The sequence below is a fragment of the Telopea speciosissima genome, chromosome 8 (assembly GCF_018873765.1).
Source record: "Telopea speciosissima isolate NSW1024214 ecotype Mountain lineage chromosome 8, Tspe_v1, whole genome shotgun sequence".
NCBI lineage: Eukaryota > Viridiplantae > Streptophyta > Magnoliopsida > Proteales > Proteaceae > Telopea > Telopea speciosissima.
Genome location: NC_057923.1, coordinates 20,958,461 through 20,977,688, shown reverse-complemented (window position 1 = coordinate 20,977,688; position 19,228 = coordinate 20,958,461). Strand labels below are relative to the sequence as shown.

Below are 19,228 nucleotides of genomic sequence, written 5' to 3'. Positions count from 1 at the left end.
AAACTCTATTTTATGGGTCTTTAGCTCAAGTTTGTAAAGCACTTGGAACATAAGCATGTTCCAAGGGATAATTGTTCAAATCCACTAAGACCCTTTATTCAACCGTTCAAAGCATAGTCAGTAGGTAATTTTAGAATGACAACTCTCAGCCTTTTTGTTTGAGGTCTTATAATAAATTTTTGTAATAGGTGCAGCCAAGGATTACTCATGTGTTTGTATACATTAGTATAATTTAGAGATTTTGTGTTATCTACTAGAAAAGTAGGAAATGGATTAGTTTTGTTATTGATATTCACTAGTTTCCTCATGATTAACCATATGTTCCAATTGCTTACAGATAGGTTATCAAATGGCATCTAGCTCAAACCATACTCTAATCACTTTTAATGTCGTTATTAATTTTTATTAGCTAAAGTACATTCTTAAAGACAAATGCATTATTAAATTTTAAAAATATTGATTGTAATATTACAAAATTTTGATTTTGATTTAAAAAAGTAGTAGGGTGATTCTGTAATTATTGGTAACAATATAAGAACATGTTTCCGGAACAAATTTTGTCAAACACCATTGGTGTTCCAATTGTGTTCTAGAAGCGTTTCTAGAATAGGTTTACCAAACGCTACAAAAACTGTTTCTTGGCACAGAAACGAAAAAAAGCTGTTTTTGCTGTTTCTCAGCACAGAAACTCTACTTGTTGGGTCTTTAGTTCAAATTGGTAGTGCACTTGGAACATGAGCATGTTCTAAGGGGATGGTAGTTCGAATTCACCAAGATCCTTTTTGGATAGTCATACATGATCATGGTGGATGTTTTCATCTAAATTTTAAGTAAATTTACATATTAATGGCATTTCTGTAATAATTCATTAATTTGGTAAAAGGTGTTTCAGAACAGGTTTTACCAAACGGATTTGTGTTGTTTTTTTGTTTTAAAAATGTTTCTGGAACAAGTTTACCGAACACCATTTTAGAGTCCAGAAACATGTTTCTAGCACAGAAATAGGAAAAAATGATAAAGGTAAGAGCCCGTTTGGTAACGCTTCTGTTCCAGAACAGGTGCTTTTTACCTTTATCATTTTTTTTCTTATGTTTTTGTGTTAGAAACATGTTTCTGGGCTCTAAAATGGTGTTTGGTAAACTTATTCCAGAAACGTTTTTAGAACAAAAAAACAACACAAATCCGTTTGGTAAAATCTGTTCTGAAACACCTTTTACCAAATTAATGAATTATTACAGAAATGCTATTACTTGACTAAACTTACTTAAAATTAAGATGAAAACATTCACCATGATCATGTGTGATCATCCAAAAAGGATCTTGGTGGATTCGAACCACCATCCCCTTAGAACATGCTTGAGACATGCTCATGTTCCAAGTGCTCTACCAATTTGAGCTAAAGACCCAACAAGTAGAGTTTGAAATTTATAAGTAATTCAATTCTTGTTATTCATTGCACTCAACTTACTTCAAATTGAGTTTGAAATTTACGAGTAACCCAATTTTGAAGAGAAAGGACAAAATCAATTGTTTCTTCAATGAAAAGAATTTGAATAATAATCAATAGAAAATAAGTCACTGGTAGAGGGAGTAGGTGTTTGGCATTAAGAGTGTAAATGCCCAATTGAGAGGTAGCCAGATAGGGATGGTAAATAACATGAAAGAGTAAGCACAAAAAGTGGGGGAGAGGTGTCATGGTCAATTTTATAATCTCTCTTTCAGGAAAGACAAACCTAAGATACCTCTTCTTTCCTTCTCCAATTGCTCTTCTAAAAGCTTCCACTTCTTCAAATATGGCAAAAAAAAAAAAAACAATTATTTTGTCCAACATCACTAATTTCAGACAAAAGCAGTACTCCTATTACAGTCTTATGTACAAATAAATATTGTAAGATTTCTGAACATGAAAAACACAGATCAAGCTAGGTGGCCCCATATTGTGAGATAAAACTCATACAATGAGACAGTCTTCCAAGTAATTTATCAGCCACTACAAGAGACAGTTAACCAGGAACTGAGAAATCACTGCTACAACTTCTTGAATCCAAGCAAATAGAGATATATACCTCCAAATAGGATAACCCAGCCCTAGTAACAAAATCCTAACTAAAGAAATATAATTTTATTGGATCTTTGGATAGTACGATTGGTTTCAGAAAATTATAGAAACATGGCAGGTTATATAATCAGTCAACTCAGGGATGAATAAACTGGTAATCAAGATAATATTCTAATAGAAAATAGTAATAGAAGCCTATATACCAAGTTTCAGGACAAACTCCGAGCTGATAGCAAAGATATGACCTGAGCAAGAAAGCTAAAACAGGTGAAAAAATAACAAAATATCAACCTTGAGTAGAAAGAAGGAGAAATAAGAACAAAGAAAAGGAATAGAAGAGGGGAGAGGGAAAGATCAAACTCTGATTAGATGCTGAAAACTGAATCAAACCAAAAGGGAGAGAGAAATCAATCAAACCAGTAACACAGCAATCATAGAAAGCTTTTTTATCTCAAAACTGAATTGATGGGGATGGGGGGGGGGGGGGCATTATTACATATTTTTCTTTCTCCCCATCATCATATATCAGTCTTTATAAGTCCTTTAATTCTCATAAACATTCACTCCAACTACAGACTTCACCTCTCAATATACTGCATTTCTCTTTCTGTCACCAATTACTCTGACATTTCCTTCTCTTTCTTCTCTCCTTCTACAATGTCCATGGTCCCATAAGTAGGTTGTCTATAACAATCTTCCTCTCCTTCTGCAACTGCCCATGAGTAGACCTATAACAACAAAAGTACAGTACAATACCTACCGTGCAAGTATTACAAAGGGTCTACTAATGGAGACCTTATGTAGCCATTGGATTTTATCATTACATTAAGGGAAGGGAATGAAACGATTTTCCTAACCAACACTAGGAACTAAAATTGAACTAATAGGGGAAGCAAAGCACCATAGATCAAAAAAATTTAGTAATTTACCTATGATTTCAAATCTGTATGTGAAAGAGCTGAACAATATAAGCAAAACAAAAGAATTCCTAGCCTTTTCTCTACAAAGCAGAACAGAGATGGAAATTTTTTAAAAAAAAAATGGGTATGGAAGATGAGAAACTACCCTAGGGTTTACAAAATCGGTCAGGAAAGAGCAGCTACCCTAGGGTTTTCAGATTATAAAAAATCAAAAAGAAGAGGGAGGAGGACCTCAGATTTTCGAAATCAGGCACAGAGAGAGAAGAGAGAGAGAATATGAGGAACCCTCGATGGATTTACGCACTGAGAGTCAGCGAGAGAAAAAGCTCAGATTATTTCATTACATGTTCCCGATTGGTTTGCACACAGAGCTTCAATGGCGTCTGTCTTCACCTCTGGCGACAAGATTTCTTCAGGACTTCAGGTTCACCAACGTCCTCTGTGGAGCCTAGAAAATGAGATGAGGCGCTTATCATTGGAGCAAAATGTGAAGCGAGATGCAGAAGACCTTAGGAGTTCCTCTCTTCTTCCTCGTTTTTCCACAGAGTGAAGCTTGCTTCTCTCTTTTCTCATTGATCACCTAGTAGAGGAAGCAGAAGTAGCACCAATGGAGGTTCGATAGGACGTATTCTTGGAAACAAGTAAAATCTTTTATTTTTTTAAATTAACAAAAGGATATGTTTGGCACACTTTTCCAATTTTACAAAAGAGCACGGTGAACAAATATAAGAGTTTTTATCGAGCACATTTTTTCAATTTTCAGCCAAGAAACGACAGAACATGTTCTGTCAAAAGTCTTCCAGGGAGCATAAATTTTGATTTATGTTTTCAAAAACAGCCACAAAAAACACTTCGTTATCAAGCAATTTTTAGGTGTTTTTCCGTTTCTCAGAACAGAAAAACACCAAAAACTGTTTCTCGTAAGGTTATCAAGCGGGCTCAAGGTTTTTGTTGTTTCACAAAATGGTGTTTTAGGTGTTTTTATGGTTTGTTTTTATAAAATGGAAAAACAGACCGGTGCATCCAAATGGTAGATTTCATTTTTCTGTGCTAAATATAAAAAACATGAAACAAAAGTGATACCAAATGGGCTCTAAATTTTTTTTTTCTAGAACAGAAGCGTTACGAAACAGGCTCTTACTAAACGGGCCCATGATTTTTGGTGTTTCTCCAAATCTGTTTTTCGTTGTCTAATTAATTAGTCCAGTTCGTTTTTAAAAATAATAATAAAAAAACATACCAGCCTTACCAAACATTGGATTCCATTTTTTTGTTCCAGTAGCACAGTTTTTCCAATGTGTTACCAAATGCAGCCTAAAACCTCTCTTGGTATAATTTCAAAAATTATTTCATGAAGTGATTACAGTTTCAAAAGTTAATTGGTATATTTTTTGGAGAAAGGTTTTTTGTGTGGGGAGAATTTACCACCCATGCTCAACGCAAAGGATGGCGAAATGACCACCCTACCCCCATGATAAACGTAAATCCCGATCTCATAATGCCAAAGCGTGTGCACCCTACTTCCCCAAAGAGATCGCCGACGGCCGACCAATAATTTTTATACTTTATTTCTAGAGAAGATGAAATTAAAAAATTTCAATTAACATCCTAACAGCTATTTCAATTTAAATTGTGAAACTGAAAAAATTTTCACTTCTCTATCATCTGTGACGACGGCGAGCGGTAGGGAAAGCTCATCCCATTTGAACAAAACTCGATCAAGAAAACGCAGAGTGGTAGGGGTCTCTCTCTCTCTCTCTCTCTCTCTCTCTCTCTCTCTGGCTTTCCCTTTACTTGCACAGGCGGTTGGGGAGAGAACGCAGCAGACAACGCTACTAATCTCAGATCCGTTTCATCCGTCGTCCCAAAAAACAAATCTGAGAACAAGCAACATATCTCTTCAAATACGAGAACTCATGGATACCCAATTATCCCTTACTACACAACTCCGGACATCTCTTCAAATGCTTCTGTTACCTCTTAACCAACCTGGCAACACCATAGTGAAAACAGGGTCCTTCCCCACAGTAAACCTAAACCCCAACCCGAAATGGATGGATACCCCATTCTTTCTCCTCTAATGGTGGTTTTTTTTATGTGTCTTGCAGGTGTTATTCAAGGCAATTCGAAGGCTTTTAAGTTTTGCCTCCAGTTTGTCTTTTAGTCCCTGTCTTCAACGCAAACCAGGTCAGTGTATTCAGTCTTTTCTTCATCCTGCTGTTACTCTGTTCTAGGTCTCTATAACCTGCATTAATGAGAAGGAGTCAAGAGTGTAAATGGGTTCCTCTGTTCTTGAGTGTTGATGACAGTTTGAGAACTTGAGATGGTTTGGACTGCCGTAGTTCTGTTATTTCTCATTTAAATGGACTGGATCTCATCTCATGGACATAGGAAACCGATTGGACAATATAAAATCTTGTCTTTGTTTGACATTTTTTTTTTCTTTCTTTTGGCACTTCTACTGTGACTATATTTGGTTCAGGCATTTGATAATCAATATATAGCTGTCACAACCACTACTAACCGTTATTTCAAATCGTGCCTATCATCTAGTCTCTCAAATGAAGGTTATTGTATGACTGAAAATATTGTTGGTTTTCCAGGTTTGTTTCTTTTAGTTTGGCTCAGTTCATTGTCTGGAATCAGTTATTTCCAATAAATAACAATTGGTGTTGTGGTCGTTATGTTTCTGGCTATCTTAAGTTTTTGTTCATTTGTTAGTGTGATTATAGAATTCTCTTCTAATGCAAGAAGTTGGTACAACGTTAAAGGTTGCTCCATTGTGACCAAGTAGTCACGGGTTCGAGTCTGGAAACAGCCTCTCTGTGAAAGCAGGGGTAAGACTGTGTACATTATGACCGTCCCCAGACCCCACAGTGACGGGAGCCTTCTACATTGGATACGCCCTTTAAGGTTTGAGATTAGGGTTAGGGTTAGGTTAGGTTTGATTATTTCAGTGATGATTTAACTGAAAAAATACAAACCAGTGACTGTTTGACAGAATCGGCAGCATGGTTTTAAGAATTGGAGAAAACTAGGGTTAGAGCTTGTAATGGGAGAAGGCTGGTTAGGGTTAGTTATTAGGTTTGATTATTCCAGTGATGATGTAACTGAAAAAATACAAATCAGTGACTGACAGAATCGGCAGCAAGGTTATAAGAATTGGAGAAAATTAGGGTTAGGGCTTGTAATGGAGGAAGGCTGGTTAGGGTTAGGTATTAGGTTTGTTATTCCAGTGATGATTTAACTGAAAAAATACAAACCAGTGACTGTTTGACAGAATCGGCAGCAAGGTTTTAAGAAATGGAGAAAACTAGGATTAGGGCTTGTAATGAGGGAAGGCTGGTTGAAGGGGTTTAACTGATCAGAATCCAATCGGATTTGGATCGAATGTCTGATCTGGTGAGAGAGAGACTCGATTAGAATATGGGCCTGTTTCTATGGCTGGTTAGGGCTGGGTATAGTCAGGGTTTGGAAGTTAAAGAAAAGGGAAATTTCAGATTTATGGTTAATGACTGGACAGAGTTACACCAGCCTTGGATTGAGTTTCCCAGAGGGGCAGTAGAGCACTCAGTCCAAGTATGGAGCAGTTCTCACGGCTGGGTTTGGCTGTGAGGGCTGTAGGTGGTCTAGAAGAGGAGAGAATGGTTAGGGTTTGGGATCAGATTCAAACTTACCTGTTGATGAAGAAAAATCTCGAACAGAATTTTGGTGATGTTGAATGATGCTTGAACCAGAACTTGAATGTAGAATAGTAATGGATAATATAGAAGTAAACAAACGAATCACCCGGTTTTCCCACCACAAGGTGTCAATCGGATCAAACAGAGATTCTGTCTGCCTTGATCAAACACAAGACCAAATCTTCAGCAATGAAGAACAAATTGCAGAGCAGCAGCTTTGAGAGATTATTTTTCAAATTGTGATGTCAAGAGGAGCCCCACAACTCACATTATTTAAGGGGCCAAAAGGCCAATATCCTATTCAGCCTAGGAGTGGGAAAACCCCCCCCTAGCCGACTATTACATCAGCACCTCCTCTCTCCTAAACTGTGGAGAGGAGTTGAGACAATTTAGTTATCACATATTCACATATTCACATGACAACTTAAGTTGTCACATGACTTGTAAAACAAATAAACGAAAATCCACTTATTTCACTTAAATGGACCACTGGTTCAACCAGCTTTGGACCAGTTCACTTTAAAGCACAAATTACATCAAAATAAAACTACTGGTTAAACCAGATTTGGACCAGTTCAATTTAAAACACAAATTACATCAAAATAAAACTAAGTATAGAAATCTAAGAACTACTAACAACTTTAACAGCTACTTGGACTTCTTCTTCTTCTGCTTCTTACGAATGTAAGTCTTCAGACCTGTATCAAACGGTCCCTGAAATTTAGGGTCATGACTCTTGAAATTTGAGTATTTGGTCTTGGGTGAATCGTTTGAGGAATGCCTTATTGGTTTTGGCTACTGAGTTCTGAGCAACAATAAGCAAGCTTGAATTACCTATGAATAATGTCAATATTAGTTGAATGACAGAAAGCATTAATATGTATCCCCAAAAAATGCAACTTATTTGTGGAACAATGCCAGCAGGTTTTTTTAATACGAACAAATATTTTCTGGTTAGGCTAAGGGGAAATAACTGATTATTTTGCTAGGTTTGGGGCCATAGCATGGCAGGTTTTATTACATAGTCGATTCTTAATCTTTTATCCAAACAACAAATCACTGAAATAGGTTTCACATGGTTCATATCAAGATGTCGAACTGCTACTTGAACCTGGAGAGATGGGTTAGGAAGAAAGATGTGGGACAAACATTTTCTGTTTAGGCTAATGCGAAATAACTGACTATTTTACTAGATTGGGGGTCATAGCATGGAAGATCTTGTGAATAATCTAGTGATGTGAGCATCCAAATCAATCTTATATCCTTTGGAGAACTCTGTGATGCAGAATTTTAGCCATGCTGTCAGAAAAGATAAAAACTGCGGTTGTGACATCACAGCTGTTACAGCCACTATGACAGTTAATTTGGCAGTGTCACAGCCACCCTGACAGCCTGTGGTTACTGTTTATGTTTACTATTCATGTCCTTTTCTTATTTCTTATTTTTATTGTTATTTCGTTTATTTTATGTTGCTTTTGTTAAGGCTGGAATAGTTACTATAAATTGCAGCCCTGATTTGTTTCTATTTTTCTCAGTCTTAATCAGCTCAGGAACCTCCAAACACAGCTTGTGCATGGGAGGCGTTTTCCTTTTCTGTTTTGGTTTTTGTCTTTACTTTTCAGAGTCTGATACTGTCCAGCACAAGTCTATATAAGAATGTAAAGGGCTACAGCCCTATGGAATGATTTGGATGAATTAAAGAAGGTTTTATGCTGTTTAGGTCTGTGGTTTCAGACTTACTCTTTCTGAGATTCAAGAGTGTTACTTCTGTGGATCCAGAAGTGGACTGCTGTGGATTCAGTAGTTGTTTCTGGCAAGGTTCGAGAACTCGCGAGATCTCGCCGAGTTTCTCGGTTTTTCAAAATCTCGAGTCAAGATCACATACGCATTCTAAAAGTGCATTTTCTCTGCGAGATCTCTCCGAGATCTCCGAGTTTCTCGGTTTGACATAGGAAAATGCCCATCTAGGTCCTTTACATGAGTGTCAGGTCTCGAGATCTTGCTGGAAATTCTTGGTAGACAGACACCTATCTATGCTAGGAACCAAGACAGACACTTATTTATGCCTAATATCATTTAAGTAAATGAAATTGTATTTCATTTACTTAAGATATTATTCATAAATAAGAAAATACCCCCCCCATTTGAATCTAATAAAAATAGTTAAAAAATCAAATTCCAAAAGGAAAAAAAGTCAACCCCCCAGTTCAAGAACAAAAGCTGGATTTTCGTGGTAGGTGCAATTTTCAACTTTCTAATGTCGGGGTTTTTCTCAAATCTAAAAATTCCATAAATCTTATTATGGTAAAACATTGCTAAAAATCAAAAGTGCGGTAAAATATTCATTTGTTTTGATGTCCAAAAAAGTATTTCCATTCGAGCGATTTTGACAAGATTACAAGACGAATTAAGTTTGACGTACATAACTCTTTCAATATAAATCAGATTTTAGCAATCTTGGACTTGTTGGAAAGCTTTCAAAACAAAGCTTTCCAACAAGTCCAAGATTGCTAAAATCGATTTATATTGAAAGAGTTATGTACCGTCAAACTTAATTCGCACATTAATGTCAAAATCCGATGCGCTTAGAAAGTTTGAAAATTGCACCTACCTAAAAATCCAGCTTTTGTTCTTGAACCTGGGGTTGATTTTTTTCTTTTGGAATTTGATTTTTAACTATTTTTTTGGATTCAAATAGGGGTATTTGCTTATTTATGAATAATATCTTAAGTAAATGCAATATCATTTACTTAAATGATATTAAGCATAAATAAGTGTGTTATGTCTGTGTCCATCCCGGTTTCTAGCATAAGTAAGTTCATCCGCTTTCCTACTAATCGAAACTCCTATTTGGACTTAGTTTTTGCAAAATCTGATAGTGCCATTGTGTTTAAATGGCCTAAAATAGGTGAATACCAAGTTTGTCAAACTAGGTCTAAAACCCACCGAGATGAGGCTTCGAGTCGAGAAAAAAAGTGCAACAACTCGGCGAGATCTCGCCGAGATCTCGACTCGACTCGGTTTTTCAAGGGTCCGAGTTGGCACCGAGACCCGAGTTTTCGAACCTTGGTTTCTGGTAGATTTCAGATTAGGGTTTGGTGGGATTCCAACCCTATAGGTCAGGTGGATTCAAGATCATATCTTTTCTTCTTCCCTATTGCACATCAGATCAAATTGTGAACTTTCTTCATTCTGCGCATGTTAGTTTCTCTCCACTTTAATTCTGTTATGCTCTTTTGAAATCTATACTACTATTTAGGTTTCTGCCCTGATAATCTTCAGTTTCTATTTCTCAATTTCTCCAGCAGTCTATTAATTCTGGTTTCTAGTTTCTAAATCCCTATTCAAGTATATTAATCTAAATCTTACCAAAAAAAAATATTAATCTAAATTTCTGAGTTTCTAAATCTGAGTTACTAATCTGGTTTCTGATTTTTATTTTATCTGAGTTTTGGTAATTCTAACAGTGGGATTCTTCCATTTCTCTTAGTCTGGTCGTTAGATTACATTTCCAACTTTGATGGTTAATTCTCTTTGACAAATAGACCATTTGACCAAGGGTTTAGCCAGATCAGATCAGTCTTTAATGAGTTATTATTGAGTTTGTCTCTTGCTGGTTTGGTTCCTACCTTCCTGCGATTCTAGTTTACATGAGGTTTTCTAAACCCTAGTCTTTAGGTGGCTAAGAATTCCCCATTACTCAGATTCTATAAGAAAGTTGGCCTGTCAACTCCAATATGAGTATATGAGTTTGCTTTTGATGGAACACCCACAGAATGAGGGGAAAAGTAGTGTCCGATTCTAGTTTACATGAGGTTTTCGAAACCCTAGTCTTTAGGTGGCTTAGAATTCCCCATTACTCAGATTCTATATGAAAGTTGGCCTGCCAACTCCAATATGAGTCTATGCGTCCACCACTTGAACCATTAGAAGAACTAGAGATTAGGAGTGGCGATAGGTTGGGTTAGTGGTGTTGACTATTCATGGTGACAACTAAGGGTCCAATCCAAAGTCCAAACATCACCTGTTGTTAATTGGCCAGCTTGGTTGGTTATAGGTAGGCCATTCGGCTAAGTGAGTAGGTTTCAGTTTGATACGTTTTGGGTTTTGTTGGATGCTGGGTTGAAGATCTATTGACCAACTCAAACCCAACATACTTATCAATTGGGTTGGTTAAAGAATTCTCTATTTTTGACAGTCTTTTCTCATCCTGAGTCAAGTCAGTCATGTGAATCCTTTACCATGTTGTGGAATGTTTTGGGACCCCAAGGGCTCAAAACTCAGACTTACTAGACATCAACATCAAGCAGCACCTAATGCTGACATCCTTTACAAGAACTTTAGGGAGATTAGAATTCAGAAGCAAGGGCAGCAATGGTATGATTCAAGAGCAACAAAATCTGTTTCGACTGCCATATAATATAATAGGCTTGATACGGCTGATAGAATAAGCAATTTCTTCCAATAACGCACACTTACGTCCTTGAGTTCTGAATGAAGGATGATATCCCAAACTTGTCCTAAGTGTAGTGCTGGTTCTTATCTTAGTGATTACATGTCTCGATTGGACTGAGATTTCCTAAAACTATTTACTGTGCTAACATCTGCTTAGAGCTCACAATCATGGTTTATATGTGATGGAGGTAGCTTTAGGGGAGGTTAGATATATTAAAATCCAAATGGGTCCCTATTGATAGAGGTCCACCTTTGGTAACATCAAATAGATGTTTTACACCCGTGCCCAAACTGGGTCTAATTTGAACTTGGTGTCTAGGTACTGCTCCGGCGACTGACGACACTGGTGACATGTGGGCTGTAACTGTCAAGAAGTCAGGTGAAGTTGTTGAACTTCCTCCATGCACGTTCTCATGGTGTGAAGGGAGTAGGAAGAGATATCCGAATCCACTTCCGGATGTTTGATCGTAAGTAACATAACTATGCTGATTTAACCTCCTTATGCATGGTAGAATATTCCTATTAAATTGTGTACAAACTAAATCACCCATGAGAATGGATGAGAAACACTTCAGAAAATTCAGTTTGAACAGCACAAAATGAACTGGTCGATATCACAGGCTGATCAATGATCTGCCTGTGACATCAGCCAGTGGACTGCTGAACTCCCCAGTATGGAGTTGCTGTCTGTGGGACCTGGTGCTTCGGGTCAAGCTTTCTTTCGCGTATCCCATCATGTTGTGCTACCCTTGTACAACTACACACCCAGTGTGGAGTCAATGTGGTGGGCCCGTGCAGTCCAATTGGGAAATTAATGGGTTTGACTGGGTTTAGGTGCGTAGGCAATCAGGCCTCAGTGGCCCTTGCTTGTACAGGGAAATGAGCTTCTAAAGCTCATATACATCACCACCTAAAACCGGAAAAGGAGAGAAAGAAAGGAAAGAAGAGAAGGAGAAGGATTGGAGCTTGGAGGTGCAGACTTGCTGTCCATCCTTGAATCCAAGATAGGAACATCGATTCCCACCTTCCTCTCTCCATTTTTTATGTTTTACAAACCTAGGGTTTAGGATTTTTGACCCAGTGCTTAGCATTAATGCCAGCTGGAGTGTGTTTGTGGAGGGTACTGCACCCTCTTGCACACTCCCAAACCTATTACAAATCGAATCCCAAGTGGTTTGGGTTAAAACTGCCCAAACCCTAACTTTTAGGGTTTCGATCGGAGATGTGATCATATCTCCAGTTTCACCTAGTGAAACTTGATGCCTCTAGGCTCAAAAGGTAGGTGGACTCATCCTTTACAATCTCTATGGAATAAAATTGATCATAGGTTCAGGTTGGTCAGAATCTGAACTGAAGGACAATTCACAGAGCTCTGACTGGTCGATCCAACCTGTTGATCATCATTAGCTGGTGGGATCAACTGGTGAGCAAACCCAGGTTTTTTATGTCTACTGACTCCATGACCGATTGATCTAACCACTCAATCACCATCCACTAGTGACATCAGCCGGTGTATAGTTGCAATAAACCTAAACCTGCTTAATCAACCGGTGATCCACATGTTGATCACTAAGCAACCGGTGGGATCAGCCGGTGGACCCAGACTGGGTTATTCAGGCCTTTTTGGGAAAACTCTTAGGGGACTCTTAGTGACCTAATCTAACACACTACTACACGTGAACTAGGTCAGAGACAACTATCTCGGTGAGATCTATCGGGGTCACGACGGGTGAAAACTTTGGGTTATATTCGCCAAGTCTATTGACAAGGTGAGTGGGTGTGGTTTGAATAAATTTGAGAGTGTTTCTTATTTTATAATTGTAGAATGTTGCATTTTCATGCATTTCAATTATATATTGCTAGCTATTGAACTATGTATGCTTTAAATTTGTAAATGATTGAAATGTATGCTACTTGTGGAAATGGGATACAGTGTGGCTGAGGTGGATTCCGGTACCGTGATCTCCATATTTAATCATGCATTCATGTTGCATTAGACTTTAGCTTGGAAATGGGTTGCGATGTGGCCAATTTATGATTTTGCTACCATACTCGCTATATGAACTGTTGCATTAGAATTGTATGTTGCATTAGGCTTGGAAATGGGTTGCGGTGTGGCCGAGGTGGATTCCGGTACCGTATTCGCCATACTTGATAGTATGTGTATGTGTATGTGTATGTGTATGCTTGAGCAAACGGCAGGACAGTGTGACTGGTGTATGATTTCGGTACCGTGATTGCCGGCCTTAAGCATATTATATGCGAAGCATACTGCCATGTAGACTGGTATGAGGCTAGGATAAGTGACCCTGTGCTACAACCCCTAGCCAATAGGGGGTTACGGGTTGGATGGCTTTTTCGTGGCATGTTTGATGAGATTTTCCGAAAGGTCACTTCCGCGGTACGATGTGAGTATTGCCGAATGCGGACCGAGCTGGGTGAACGATGGTAATTCCGGGACCTACGGAGTTATCGGGATTTGATGGGTGACCCTGACGCATTTAGGGACCGACAAGCTCCCTTTCGCAACCAAGGCATGTATCGCTGGGTGACCTATGGGGCATTCAGGGACCAGGGATACATCATAATGTGTTGCATTAGTACACTTAACCTGACTTAGCTTTGATGTTAGGTGGATAATAATGAAATGAGCTCATGTACTGCATCATGGATTATTTGTGTATGCTTGTGTTGGCAGAATCGTGGGTTAGAAAGAGAGAATGAGAGAAAATAATGTGTTATTTCATTGATAGGTAAGCCCCTCTATTTATAATAGAGGGGAAAGTTACAAGGGACTAAAATAGGCGATGTGGGACTAAAACCCACATAGCCGACTGTACCTAATAACATAATAAATAAACTAACCCCAAAAGGACCAGAATACCCCCACGGTATTCTGGATTATATATTCCAATACTTCCCCTCAAGCTGGATTGTACAAAGAACTAAAGAAAGAAAATCCAGCTTGAACTAAAAAGAAAAAAATAACTCCATAATAATGCTAACAGCCTAACACTCCCCCTCAAGTTGGCGCATACAAGGTACTAATGCCCAACTTGAACAAAATGGGAAAAAACTAAGTTGTAGCAGAATCTAGTTTCAAGACGAATGTAACTCCCAAATAAACCTTCAAGAACTTGAGAATTATATCTTCAAAACCTAGGTAGACTTGATCAACAAACCGGGACTGGAATTTCTTCCTAAAAGGGCAGCTTTCACCAATCGTCTACAGTTGTCCAGTGATGAATTTCTGAATGATAATCTTGAAGATAAGTAACAAGGGCAGCAAGCAGCGGAAATAAATGAATCAGGCAGCGGAAATGATAAATGATCAACCCAACTGTAGAACCTTATATAGGCAGGCAATAACCAAACATCTTCAATATTTTAATACTTCAATCTCCCCCTTACGGCAAATGGGAAAAGGGAGTGCTTTCTTTCTTGCAGCCCCAGTAACAAGTGGATACCTAATGGTAATGGTGGAAACTTTGATCTTCTATGTTTTGCACCAAGTGTTCCTACAAGTTCTGCTTCTACAATGTCTGCAGGTGTACTGTACATAATCCCCCCCTCACGTGTAGTACACGTGGACATAACAGAAATGATGTAAGAGATAGGGCAAAAACATAGTATTCCAGAATTTTCCAAGAGGTGCTAAGGGTAATGGAAAAGGAAGAAATGGCAAATTAGAGAATACCATTAACTTCCAAAGGGGTTATGGGTACATGCCAAAGGTATGTTTTGGGAGGTGGTGAAGTGAAAAGAGCAATGGGATAATGAACCATGAACAAAAACAATGCAACACAATAATCTTCAACCTTTTTCAATCGATCAAACTAATTCCAAAACACCAATCTCCAATGATCAGATCTGAATTATAAAAAAACAGGTCTGATTTTTAGAAGGAGAAGGCACCATTCTTAAAAAACTTGATCGATCTTCATACAAGGAAGAACCAGTGTGCAAAATTCCAAACTATAAACTCCCACATGCTAAATAGAATTGATGAAGATATCTGGACAGCAATGGATGTAAGAAGCTTCAACAAAAAACTTGGATCAGATCTGAATTAGAGAATAAGGCTAGGATCAAACTCTCAAACTAAGCCGGATATGAACAAAAAAAGCTTCACATAACTGAATAGCTTCGTAGTTGCAACCAATAACCTTGGAACACACTGTTGTAATCCCAAATAAGCTGATCTCCAGAGTAGTAGATTCGAGTCTTCAATAATGAAAGAAATTCAATCTCCAATAGTAGGATACTTAGTCTCAATAACAGGGCAGCAGTAGTCCTCATAAAGGCAGCAGTAACATGTCAACCAGTCATGCTTACAGAAGCCAATCAATAAAACCAGCAATATATGTAGTAAAGCTCAATAGAACCAGCAAATATAAGATAAATAACCCGACAGGTCCATAGGTAGTTGAAGCAGCTAACCACATAGGAACAAGTAAAAAAATAGGTTGATAATTAGAGAAACCGAGCCATAAGAATGAACCTGTAATTTTTCCAAAAAGAACTGATGAATGATGCTGAAATATGGGTTGAATACTCCTCTGATGGTTATAAAACTCTCCTAAAAAAATCAGCAAGAGAGGACTGCCCTAACCCTTTGATCGATTATAGTCAGGGTTTTGTAAAAAACCCTGGAAGTGGAGATCGATTGTAGGGAAGGGGGCTGCAACAAAAGTGATGATGACTTGTCAAAGGTGATGTCTTCTGGTAATAGATGCTGACCTCAATTGTGGGAATGGATCTCCAGTTTGAATAACCAATCTCCTTGGTGATTGAGAATTGATCTTCAAGTGGGAGAAACTCCAAAAAGCGCAGAAAAAATAAGGCAGCAGCTATCTTGTGTAAAATAAATTCTTCAAGCCATGAATAAGTGAAGTAAATTTCCTCTCTTGATAGTAGAAACACCTCCAAAAAACTCCAGAATCAGCAGGTAATCCCATCCCAAAAAATCTATTTATGTTAGGGTTTTGAAAAACCCTGAAAGGTAGAGATCGATTGGGGTAGGGCCATCTAGAAAACTTGGATATGTGCAAGATTGAGGTCGAGTGGTCCTTGATGTTGAAGTAATCATCCCTAAAAAATTAGCAAAAACTGAAACCTGAAAGTCAGGGTTTTTGGCAGGTAACCAAATTAGCAGGTTAAGGAATTTTTGCTGTAGAAACAAATTCAGCCATCAGAAAGGGTCCAAATTTAGGTCGAGTAGGGCTTGTAGTAGTAGGGAATCACCCCCAAAAAATCATCTGCATCTGAAAAAGGAAACCCTAAAATCGATTGGAGTCAGGGTTTTGAAAAACCCTGACAAGTTAAGATCGATTAGGGTATGGTGGCTGGAATTAATTAAAGCTTGGAGAAAAAGGAAATAGGGAATGAGGATAATGGAATAGGGTAGAAAGGGGCTGGAGAAGGGTGCATAAGAGGCTCCAACAATGGAGGATCAGTCTTCATTAGGTAGAAATCAGATCTCCAAAAAATTATGGACAGCTCCAATATCGTAGGTATGGCTCCAGCAGATTTTGAACAGAATTTTTTAATAAAAGAAGGTAGAAAGGGGGGGGCAGCAACTAAATCATTAGTATGCTGTATTTACCTCATTAGTGCTGCCCCTTTACAAGGTTGAGAAGAAGAAAAACAGAAGAAGGAGAAGCCGAGAAAGGGAGAAGAAGGGAGAAGTCGATTGAAGAGATGGATTAGGGTTTTCTTTCTCTTTTTCTGACCTAGATCAGACCAGCTCTGATACCATGTTGGCAGAATCGTGGGTTAGAAAGAGAGAATGAGAGAAAATAATGTATTATTTCATTGATAGGTAAGCCCCTCTATTTATAATAGAGGGGAAAGTTACAAGGGACTAAAATAGGCGATGTGGGACTAAAACCCACATAGCCGACTGTACCTAATAACATAATAAATAAACTAACCTCAAAAGGACCAGAATACCCCCACGGTATTCTGGATTATATATTCCAACAGCTTGCATGCCCCCATCCCCTCATTGAGCTTAGTGAAGCTCTGCTACCAATTTAATGTAGTTCTAGGTTGAAGATAATCAAACTAGAAGACAAACCAGAATATGTTGTTCAAAGGGTGACTTGGTTAGGGTTAATCTAATGGAAATAGCTAAATTTAGGGTTAGGGTTTAGTTTGGTCTAGGGTTTTAAGTTAGGGTTAGGGTTAGATGGTATGTAGGAGTCTTCCAATGAAGGTCTCATTAACAAATAACAAGTCTAAGGTAGCTGGACAGAATCAGCAGCAAGAGAAGTTGGGTAATTAGGGTTAGGTTAAGGGAAGAGAAGAGTGGAGATACTAGGGTTAGTGGGCAGAACAGGACCAGGTCAGGATCGAGTTCTCTAATGGGTCAGAGAAGCACTCGGTCAAACTTTGGTATGGTTTTGATGGTTGGCTAGGACTGTGCTGGTTGTGGGTGGTTTAGAGGAGGAGACAAGAAGGGTTAGGGTTTGGGATTTGATTCAGACTTACTTGTTTAATGAAGAAAAACTTGAACAGAATTTTGTTGATGTAGAACAAAGCTTGAAACCAGTACTTGAATGTAGAACAGTGAATGAAGAAGAATAAAGTAACCACGAACCACCCGGGCTTCCCACCGCAAGGTATCAATCGGATCAAACACCGATTCCGTCAGCCTTGATCAATTTACAAGACAATTCTTCTTGAAGAAGACAAGTTGCAGTAGCAGCTTTGAAGAGAAAATTTTCAAATTGTGAGGTAAAGAAGAGCACCACAAATTTATTTATTTATAAGGGCCAAAAAGCCTTTTTCCTATTCAGCCTAGGGTAGAAACCCCTGGCCATTCTAATTACATCACTTTCCTTCTCCAAAACGGTGGAGGGAGTTTGGACAATTTAAGTTGTCACATGACTTCTAAACAAATAACAGAACGTAAAAAATAAAGTAAGTCACAGTGATCACATAAACCAACATGACTCAATTGAATCGACAATTGGACCCGGTTCAATTTAAAAACAAAGTTAATCAAAATAAAAGGACTAAAACAATGAACTAGAAGACTAAACAGTTACTTGAACTACTTCTTCTTACGGATGTAAGTCTTTGGATCTGCATCATCCCTGGATCCTTTCATCTATATCAATTTCAGTTGGTACCAATGTTACCATAAATACCAAAATTATAATTGCATAGGTTCTTAACTACCAAACAGTGCCCTACTCTCACCTCTTGATTAATAATCGACTGAGCATTTGGATTTGGCTCAAGCCTCTCCGCCTGTTTGAACTGGTTCTCTTAGATTTTGTCTCATCGCAAGTCTATGCTTGTATTGGTACTTAGGATTCAGATAGTATGCTGAAACAAAGCAAAGTACTATAATAAGAAACTAAATGACAAACTGACAAATTGACAAGTTGAATTGAGGTGAATAAACTAACAACTTACCAGTCTTATGTAGTGGTTGCATGAGCTGCCTCTCCCATCGATCCCTGCTAATTCAAATGAATCTTATGTTAACCAGTCTGTACACTACCTCTACCTGCACCTTCATCGTGCCAATGCTCACAAGTGTGGTAAGGTGGGCTTCTTCTGTGATTCCACCATTCTCAACATGGTGATGACGGGTCTAAGATCTTTACGACCTTCTTGAGGTCATCCCAAAACTTTTCACTTGTAATGGTGGCCTGGGCTGCCCAACCTCCACAAGAACTAGACCCCTCCCAGTCAAACCAATCCTTTGAAGCAAACATGGACCTAAGTCCAAACTTCTTTGTCTCGAAGCTGTTCAGAGTAATCCAATTTGTTGCAAATTGTATCAGCCCTGGCCTCACCAAGTCACCACCACACTTGCTCCTCAGACAATTGCAAGGCAAATCCGTGATTGTAGACAAAGTTGGTCACTTGTCTTGCCCTCTCTACCACCTCTTTCACAATCTTTAAATTCCCCATGTCCTTCAACATGAGATTAATGCAGTGGGCTGCACATGGAGTCCAGAAGAGTCGGTACATTAATCAATTTTCCCCTGCCTTCTTAAAATTACTCCCATTATCAGCTTGTAAATGTACTGTGCATCCTTCTTTTCCTTGGATGCATCAACTGACTTGAGGAACATGGTCCTCTCATCACCGAT

At 38.4% G+C, this 19,228-nt stretch overlaps 1 long non-coding RNA gene across 1 annotated transcript; it reads left to right on the top strand.

Annotated features, from left to right (window-relative positions):
• The first annotated feature begins 4,704 nt into the window (after positions 1–4,704).
• On the top strand, positions 4,705–19,007 carry LOC122672794. The gene is made up of 3 exons (XR_006334480.1): positions 4,705–4,715; positions 10,887–10,890; positions 18,917–19,007. It is a non-coding gene; the product is annotated as an uncharacterized LOC122672794 (long non-coding RNA).
• Positions 19,008–19,228: the final 221 nt, after the last annotated feature.